Consider the following 9073-nt stretch of genomic DNA (forward strand, 5'->3'; position numbering starts at 1 on the left):
CCTGTCCCTAAAGTTTCAGCACCCGGCGTATAAGATGACCCCTGACTTTTGAGAAGATTTTCATGGGTTAAAAAGTCATCTTATACACCAGAAAATACGGTATATGTTTTAGTATTCTGAATGAAGCATTTTTTTTGCCCTTCCAGCCTCCAGCTGGAATTCTGAATCTTGACCGAATATCACTTTTAGCATTTTGAATGAAACATTTCTTTGGCCTCCCAGCCTCCTGTATGCCTTCCCTGCGACATCATGAAGTTTCTTAATTTTCGTTGCTGGGGATGATATTTTCTGTATTTTTTAGAAAAACAACCAACAACCATTTTTAAGCATGAAATTCAACTCCGAATTTTGACATATCAGTTTTAACATTAAATGCATCTCATCAATTGCAGAAGCATGTACAAGATAAAGTTACCGCCATCCATATTTGGCTAAAAAAAATTGCAACCATCCCTGCAGTATTTATTAATACACTAATTTATTAATTTAGATTTCTGTGTGTCAGATTACTCTCTACAGAGGACTTCTTGTTTGACAAGTCTGGGTAGCACACAGAATTAAAAACAAAGATCTAAAGACATCCAACAGAACAGAAACAGATGCTGGCACATCTTCTATTATAACAGTAGTAAACAAGTTGGCACATCTTCTATTATAACAGTAGTACTAAAAATCTGTAAACCCCTCCCAGAGGAGGCCCACAGCCCACCTTATATTAAATCTGGTGTGTAAAAGCAGGTCATATTTAAAGGATAGCAGAATTAGGGCCATTTATATCTGGAGGAGCCTCTAGATCACTAAAATTGTTGGCAGCTTTTGGGTTGATCCTTCTTAGGTGATTCTGGCAGAAATTAGCTGAAATTAGCTTCTGTCAGTTGCTGTTTATTGTAGCTATGTTTTATGCTTCATGAGGATACCTCAGTCCTTTTTACCCTGTGCACAAGGAAATATCTTTGTATCTGTTTATTCAACATTCATGTTACAAGAATTGTGTAAGCCTTCTTTAAGTTTAATTTCTACTCCTTCCTTCACTGAAGTACAGTTTAATCTCCTTGCTTGCCTAGTCTCTCTTTAACTCAAGGTGGGCTTCATTGCAGCCTCTGAGCATTAACTGAATAATGCCTTGCTGAGAGACAGGATAAATAAATCAAGTAGGCAAAGGCATTTAGGCATTTACTTTCAGTCCTCTCTTTCTTGGCTGTATCATATTTATGAAGCTACAGTTCTAGGCCAGGGGTGTCAAACTGCTGGCCCATGGGTTGGATGTGTCATACCGAAACTGCTCTTGCCCCAGCTCCGGCAATGGGGGGAAAAAGTCGCAATATGTCATGGCATGTCACATGACATGGCGAGTTTGACACCCCTTGTCTAGGCCCAAAAGGCTACTAAAACAATGATCAAATTTGCCAGCTGCAATGGGAATACTTCTGTTCCTGCTTCTGATTTCACTATGACTCACATAACAGTTATTATGGCAATTCACAGTTTACTCAAGGTTAAGAGATTGTAACAATCAAAGCATGCCAACCAAACAATCTCAGACATTTGCCTGAAGATTGGCTTTTAAATAAGATCCCACAGAAGAATAGTTCCAAATCAGTCCAAGGTGCCAAAAGTCAGGTCAGGATTGTCAGCCAATCTAGGGGTCAAAGGTTCAAGGTTGTTTTTTTCTGCACAAACAGAATTCACAAGAATGCCACATAAGAGCTAGACATCAAACATTGTTTCCAGCAAAAAGAACATGCCTGCCTTTAAAATCAGGCTGCAGCCAGCTGTCACAACTGCTCTGCTCTCCTCTCTACCCACCAGAGGCAGGGGCTAGGAGGGTCTTTACCTCAGGAGTCTTCAAACGTGGCCCTTTTATGACTGTGGACTTCAACTCCCAGAATTCCTCAGCCAGCATGGCTGGCTGAGGAATTCTGCAAGTTGAAGTCTACAAGACCCCTGCTTTACCTCATCCTCATCTGATTGCCCTAGCTGTCCAGTCGATGCCTCATGTGACTCTGGGCTCGATGACTCTTGAAGCCGATATTCCACATTTTCAATTTCTTCAGATACAAAATTTGAATCCTGAACCTGGATCATGACACTTTTAGAACATAATACGTGGCACTGAAGTTATCTGCTTCCCTTTCACAGGCTTTTCAGAGAAAATCTAGAAGAATTTTTATTTATTATTTATTAAATTTCTACACTGCCCATCTCACCTAAATGACTCTGGATGGTTTACAACATCATTTACTATGTAGCATGTAGTAAACGTGTTCAGTCCTTGATTGCCATTAGGTTTGAGGTTTGATCTTTGATAAATAAATAAAAAAGTAATACAATAAATAAACTAACAAAACAAATCAACAAAATAATTATAAGTTATCATCTTATCCCATGGCAAGGGGGTGTTAAATGGAGAAGTACCCACCAACTGGATACTGGACAATTGATCTATTTTTTATTTGAAAGATGCTCAATTTCTTATTGGAATGTTTTTTTTAAAAAAAGATGTTAAATTCCTGTGAATTTATACACATCCCACATAAAAGAATAATAATTTAATAGGCTAAGTATACTTGGAAAATTATTTGGAAGAAGTACTTTAGTTCTTGTGCAGGACCAATACTTAATTCAAGTAGCTTTGACCTTTTCTCAACTTTCTGGAATAGCTTGTTATTTTAAAATCCTTTTTTAAAAAACAATTATCTTAGCAGTGTTTTAAAGTAAGGAACTAAATTAACTCTACAAAAACATCTTTTTTGAGTTTATTGGGTTTCTCAACATTATGTTAAAAAAAGGTTAGTAATTGTTCTTGTTCTGGATTAGAGTACATTAATTGTGGCCCCTGACGAATTATGTGTGACTGTCGGTAGCTGGATTCGTCATTGGTTCTTGTTGTTTCTTCTTATACATTTATGGTATTCCGTTTTCATTCTATTAGTTCTAATTACACCCAGAGTTAGTTGGAGTTGGGTGGCATCTCTATTCAATTCAATTGAATTGAATTAAAATATGCTGCAAGTGTCGTAAATTTGAAGGAGTTTTAAAACATATGCTCTGAAACTGGTACTTCCTTTTGGTCCTTGGGAAAAAGATACAACTAAAAGATATCAATGCAATGTTGAATTGTATTCCAGACATTTTTTGCTTTGGACTTACTTCATCTGTTTCTGAAATGCTCTGGCTATATTGTTTTTGGACAGTTGCAGGAAAAAGTGATTATGTATGCTTGGAAGGATGTGCGTGCACTGGACTCTAAAGGTTGGCTTAATGAAACCTGTCAATGCTCAGCCTTTGAACTGGCTCTTTATTGGCAGAGGGCCAAGATCGGATGATATGATTCCAGTGGTCTAGATTTAATTCATTGTTTACAGTGGTTTATATAATTACTACTTTAGTGGTTCATACAGTTATTTTCTCTGTTGCATAAAAACTGCAATATTCTATAGCATTATTGTAGGGATTTTTTCTCACTTTTTTCCTTTTTGTACTTTTAGTGGGGTTTTTTTTTAAGTGCATCACTATTTTAAAGACATACTTTGGAATGAAAAAAAGATACATTTCACTTTTGATTGTCATTGGTTGTATTATTTATGAAGCTCAAGAAAAATTATACTTAAGAATGGCTTTCTTTGGGCTGATAATGTAAGGAAAGGGGACAGACAGGCAGCAAAACCAGGCTGCTTTCCTTGATGTGCCCTGCACATCCTCAATCAGGACAGTGGCAGGAATCCGAACGGAAGCTATAGAAGCAGCATAGGGATTGGCTGTGGAGACAGCAAGTTTTACACCAGTTTGTTTTCTGCCGCTTTAAGGATGGTAAAGTTTGTGTGTTCAGCTGGAGAGGGCCATCTTGACCTCACTGCCATCTTCAGAGCTGTCTGCTTCCTATAAGTTCCCCTTTTTCTTGCCTGAGGGATGCCTGTCTTCTGCCAGAACACAAATGTCAGCCCCTTTGCTTCTGTGACAATTTGCATCCAAACAAATGTGATTAAGCATTTAGTCTATCTAGAGAGAAAGAGGTTTTGGGAAGGGATGTTAACTCCCCGTTGTGCTGGGCCTCAATAACCTTTGCACAAAGCACTGTTAAGTCTGATTCCATTAACTGGGACAAATGAAACCCCCAGAGCAACAGATGTGAAAGAGGAGGTTTTAGTAAGTGGGGGTGAGAATTGGAGAAACCCCCTTTTTGCATCCAGCCCATCTTTAGAATGGTATATACTGTTGTGGAGTATTTTAAGCTCTTGGACAGAGAAATACAGAATATACCTTACTGTGTCTCCTTCCATTCATGTTCCTAGATGCTATACACAGTATCTATATCCACTTGACATTTACATATGTTGTGCGTAGATCATACCTGCCTATATTTAACTATTTTTTCACTTATTTACAAATATAATAGTCAGCCTTCTAAGTATGCTGCATGGATACATGTGGACAAACACTGGTTGGGCTTTTATGCCCGTGTCTTTGTGTATTGTCTTTTCATGAATGTTTAATTGGCATTAAACTACAATTTTATTTTATTTAAAGGTTTGTATGGCTGGCCAACTCGCAGCATGCAAACCATAAAACCAATCATCATGTCCAGTGGAAAAATCCACAGCAATAAATCAACACAATTGGGGCATAACCTCATATACTTGAACTGCCAGGATGAATCCACCTAACCTCGTAGCCCCAACACCTGGGGGAGCATTCAAGTCTTCAAAGCCTTCTGGAGGGCTAACAGGGTCAGGGCCAGTCAAATCTCACTGCATGTTTATATGAAGCATGCTAATATTTAGGGATCTGGGTGTATTCACAATCCTTTTGGCTGTGTTTCAAGAATAATAGGCAGGCAGTGTGCTTTTATTAATAATATTTAGGCATAAGGTACAGAATTGAAGCTTTATGGCTAAAAATGCTCATTAGAAGATATATCCCATTAAGTAACCTTGGAGAAGCTTGCAGCACGGAATAAAGAAATTTAGTTTAGCTTCTTTAAATCTAAAAGACAGAGGCAACCTTTCAAGCAGCACTTCCCTCTTCTACTCCCAAGTGCTCCCTATTCTGAACCAGACTGACAGCTGGATCACCTGCCTGGGTACCTGTCAGGCATCTGTCTCCTGGCTGTGGAAATGCAGCACCGTATTCCATGACAACACACAAACGGGGAGCTGCAAGGAAAGGTTCCCATCTGCCCCAGTGGAGTGTCTGTATTGAAATGAGAGGGCTGAGATGGAAGCACGCTAAGCCAAGCATCCTTATCTAATTGCTTTAAGAGGGCAAGGGGTGCCTGGGCTCGCCTTACTCAGACGACAAAAAGATGGGCAGGAGTTGAGCATGAAGTGAGGGCGGTGATGAGTTGTGGAGTTCATTCTGAGCAAGGCAGAGCCCCACCAAGTTGGGGTTGCCTGCCCTTCGCAAATGTTGACGTCTCGTCATCCTCTCCCTCCTAATCCGACCCCCAGCAGAAAAAGGCAAATTTGACAGTTTAAAGCCAGATCTTTTACTGAATCGATCAGAGTTGGAAGAGAAAAACCCCCTCCCTCCTTCAACGATTGATCTTATCAAACTAGTAGGGCAGGAAATCTTTAATGGATGTTTAAAAAAAACCCACACACACTGAATTGGGATGTGACTTCATATGTGTTTGTGTTTTCAAAATAACCAGTTGGGATGTGGTGGGTGGGTGGGTGGGTGGGCAGCAGTGCCCCAGCAGTATCTGTGACCTGGCCTCTCTGAGGCTGGAGAAATGAACCTGAGCAATGCCAAAGATTAGCACTGTGAGCCTTTGGAAAAGCTTTGCACTGCAAACCAAGAATCGGGCTGGTTATTGCAGTGCTAAGTTCGCCTCCTCTCCTCTCTCTGAGCGAAAGCCTGATTTGAAGAGCTTTCATAGACTGTCTGCGCTTGGCTGGCTTCCACCCTTGGCTGCTTCCACAAGATCCCCCATGGGACAGTGCAGCTTGAAGCCAACCCAGGATTTGTGCTTTGTGCCGGACTGTTCTTGCTTTGGGTCCCCCCCTGGGATTTCCTGTCTGGAAAGAGACAAGTAGGAATTGGAGCCGAGAAGCTGAGTCTCCACACTAGGCAATAGTTGTGGGGATGGTGGGTTGAAGAGGTGGGGAAGACAGACAGGAAGACCCCCACGCCTCTATCAATGCAGTTCTGGTTTCTTATAATCCCCTAGTCCTTCTCTTATGGATAAGTTTTCTTTGGGTTTCTGATTATATTTTCTTGATGAAAACCAACTTTCAGTTTAGGCTAAAAGAGCAGAGTTTTGGCTCACTTTAAAAGTGAAGATTTTGTGGTGTGGGCTTTTGACACAATAGGTTAGGTTTAGGTTTAGGTTTATTCAATTTCTATACCGCCCTTCTCCCGAAGGACTCAGGGCGGTTAACAGGGCATATATAAATAAATAACAGTACAAAAATTAAAAAGAAATTAAACCAATGCCCAATTAAAATACAATGACAATAAAATAGTAAAAAACCCGTTAAAAAACCCTCCCCATCAGGCCAGACCAGCTAGTTCAAAGAAGTGGGTCTTCAGCCCGCGGCGGAAGGAGCGAAGGTCCGATGCCATCCGGAGCTCAACTGGCAGTTGGTTCCATAGTGCCGGAGCACCCACAGAGAAGGCCCTCCCCCTGGGGGCCACCAGTCAACATTCCCTGACCGGAGGCACCCTGAGGAGACCCTCTCTGTGGGCACGCACAGGGCGGAGGGGAGTTGACGCCGGCAGCAGGTGGTCCTCGCGGTATCCCGGACCCATGCCATGTAAGAACTTAAAGATCATAACCAAAACCTTGAACCTCACCCGGAAGACAACTGGTAACCAATGCAGCTCGCGGAGCAAAGGTGTAACATGGGAGTACCGGGAAACTCCCAAGACAACTCTCGCGGCTGCATTCTGTACCAGTTGGAGCCTCCGAGTGGTCTTCAAGGGAAGCCCCATGTAGAGAGCATTGCAGTAGTCCAGGCGAGAGGTCACAAGCGCATGAGTGACCGTACACAGGGCATCCTGGTCCAGATAGGGCCGCAACTGGCGCACCAGGCGAACCTGGGCGAAAGCCCCCCTAGTCACGGCCACTATATGATCTTCCAAAGTAAGTCGTGAATCTAGGAGGACTCCCAAGTTGCGAGCCCTATCCACGGGGGGTAAGGACTCACCCCCCATAAGAAGAGATGGAATATTTTGAATGTCCCGGGATGCCGGAATGCACAGCCACTCAGTCTTGTCAGGGTTGAGTTGAAGTCTGTTCCTCCCCATCCAGGCCCGCACCACCTCCAGGCAACGGGACATCACATCGAGGGCATCACTGGGGTGGTTTGGGGTCGAAATAAAAAGTTGGGTATCATCGGCATATTGATGATACCCAACTCCAAAACCACGAATGATCTCACCCAGTGGTTTCATGTAGATGTTGAACAGGAGAGGCGAGAGGACCGACCCCTGAGGAACTCCACAAGCGAGGGTCCTAGGGGTCGACCTCTGCCCTCCTGCCAACACCGACTGCGAGTGTCATTTTGTCAGTTATGTTAACCAGTTAACTAAATAGCTAGGTGAGGAAATTTTGCCTGAACTCACAAAAAAGTTGCATGATTTTAGAGCCAAAATAAATCCCAGAGAGGCACATTTACGTTTATTTGAAGAGTCCCAGAATGTCTGGTGGTGCTACTACCCCCGTATAAATGTCTGTACTGAAGTACCTTCTGGATTAAGCTCAGCAGGTAGCAAGCACCTTATCTTGGCTTATGTTAAAAACAGCTAAGCAGGCTCAGATGGTTATTATTTGAAAGGGAGAGCACCAAGCTATCCCATGACTATAGACTGGAATTTTTTTTAAAAAAATGGTAAAAATATGGCAGCTTGCTTCCATACTGCTGCCAAAAACCTACATTAAGCTATCCACGGATTCACCAGTTTCTGTTTCTGACTCAAGCTAGACTTGACTTTTTTTAAACTTTGGAGCCCTTCAGTGCTTTCTTCATGTGGCAGGGTGGTGTTCTTCTGGCTGCCTAAAGATCACTGAACTGCAACTCATAGTATCTCTAGCTAGTGCAGGGGTAGGCAACCACGGCTCTTTTATGACTCATGGACTTCAACTCCCAGAATTCCTGAGTCAGCTAATTCTGGGAGTTGAAGTCCATGAGTCATAAAAGAGCCGAGGTTGCCTACCTCTGAGCTAGTGTGACTAATATGAAGGATGATGGAAAGGCAACAAGTTTCCCATCTTTCATGAGGGCAATTGGATTGATGTTCTGATCTCCAGGGGACGTGGCAGTCAAGCACTTAAAACGCTAGACTTGCCAACCCTAATGTTGGCAGTTCAAGATCTAAGTACTGTATGTCAGAGTGAGTTTATTTATTTTATTTATTTATTAAATTTTTATACCGCCCTTTTCCTGAAGGACTCAGGGCGGTGTACAGGGCAATAAATATAAAAACGAGATACAAAAGTTAAAAAACAATTAAATATTATGCCCGAATATAAACAGTAATTAAAAGCCATATTAAAACCCCAACCCTAACCCATCAAACCAGGTCGGATTGCTCGAATAAATAAGTTTTTAGATCCCGCCGGAAGGAGCGAAGGTCGGGGGCCATCCGGAGCTCGACCGGCAAGCGGTTCCACAGGTCTGGTGCGCCCGCAGAGAACGCCCTCCCCCTAGGGGCCACCAATCGACATTCTTTGATTGGAGGCACCCTGAGGAGGCCCTCTCTGTGGGAGCGCACTGGACGGAGGGAAGTTGACGCCGGCCGCAGGTGTTCCCATTCTTGCCCCAGCTCCTGCCAGCCTGGCAGTTCAAAAGCATACAAATGTCAGTAGATAAATAGGTACCACTTTCGTGGGAAGGTAACAGCGTTCCATGTGCTTTCTGAGTATAGTCATGATGACCATATGACCAAAGAAGCATCTTCAGACAATGCTGGCTCCCTCAGCTAAGAAACTGAGGTGAGCACCCACCCCTCTAGATTTGAACATAACTGGACAGGGGAAGTCGTTACCTTTTTAAAATGTGTTCTCCTAAATTGTTCTAAATAAGTTCTAGGTAGTTCTAAATGATGACCTGCTTGTGAAGATGGGCTTTAG

The sequence above is a fragment of the Vipera berus genome (assembly GCF_964194415.1).
Source record: "Vipera berus genome assembly, chromosome: 2".
NCBI classification, from domain to species: Eukaryota; Metazoa; Chordata; class Lepidosauria; order Squamata; family Viperidae; genus Vipera; species Vipera berus.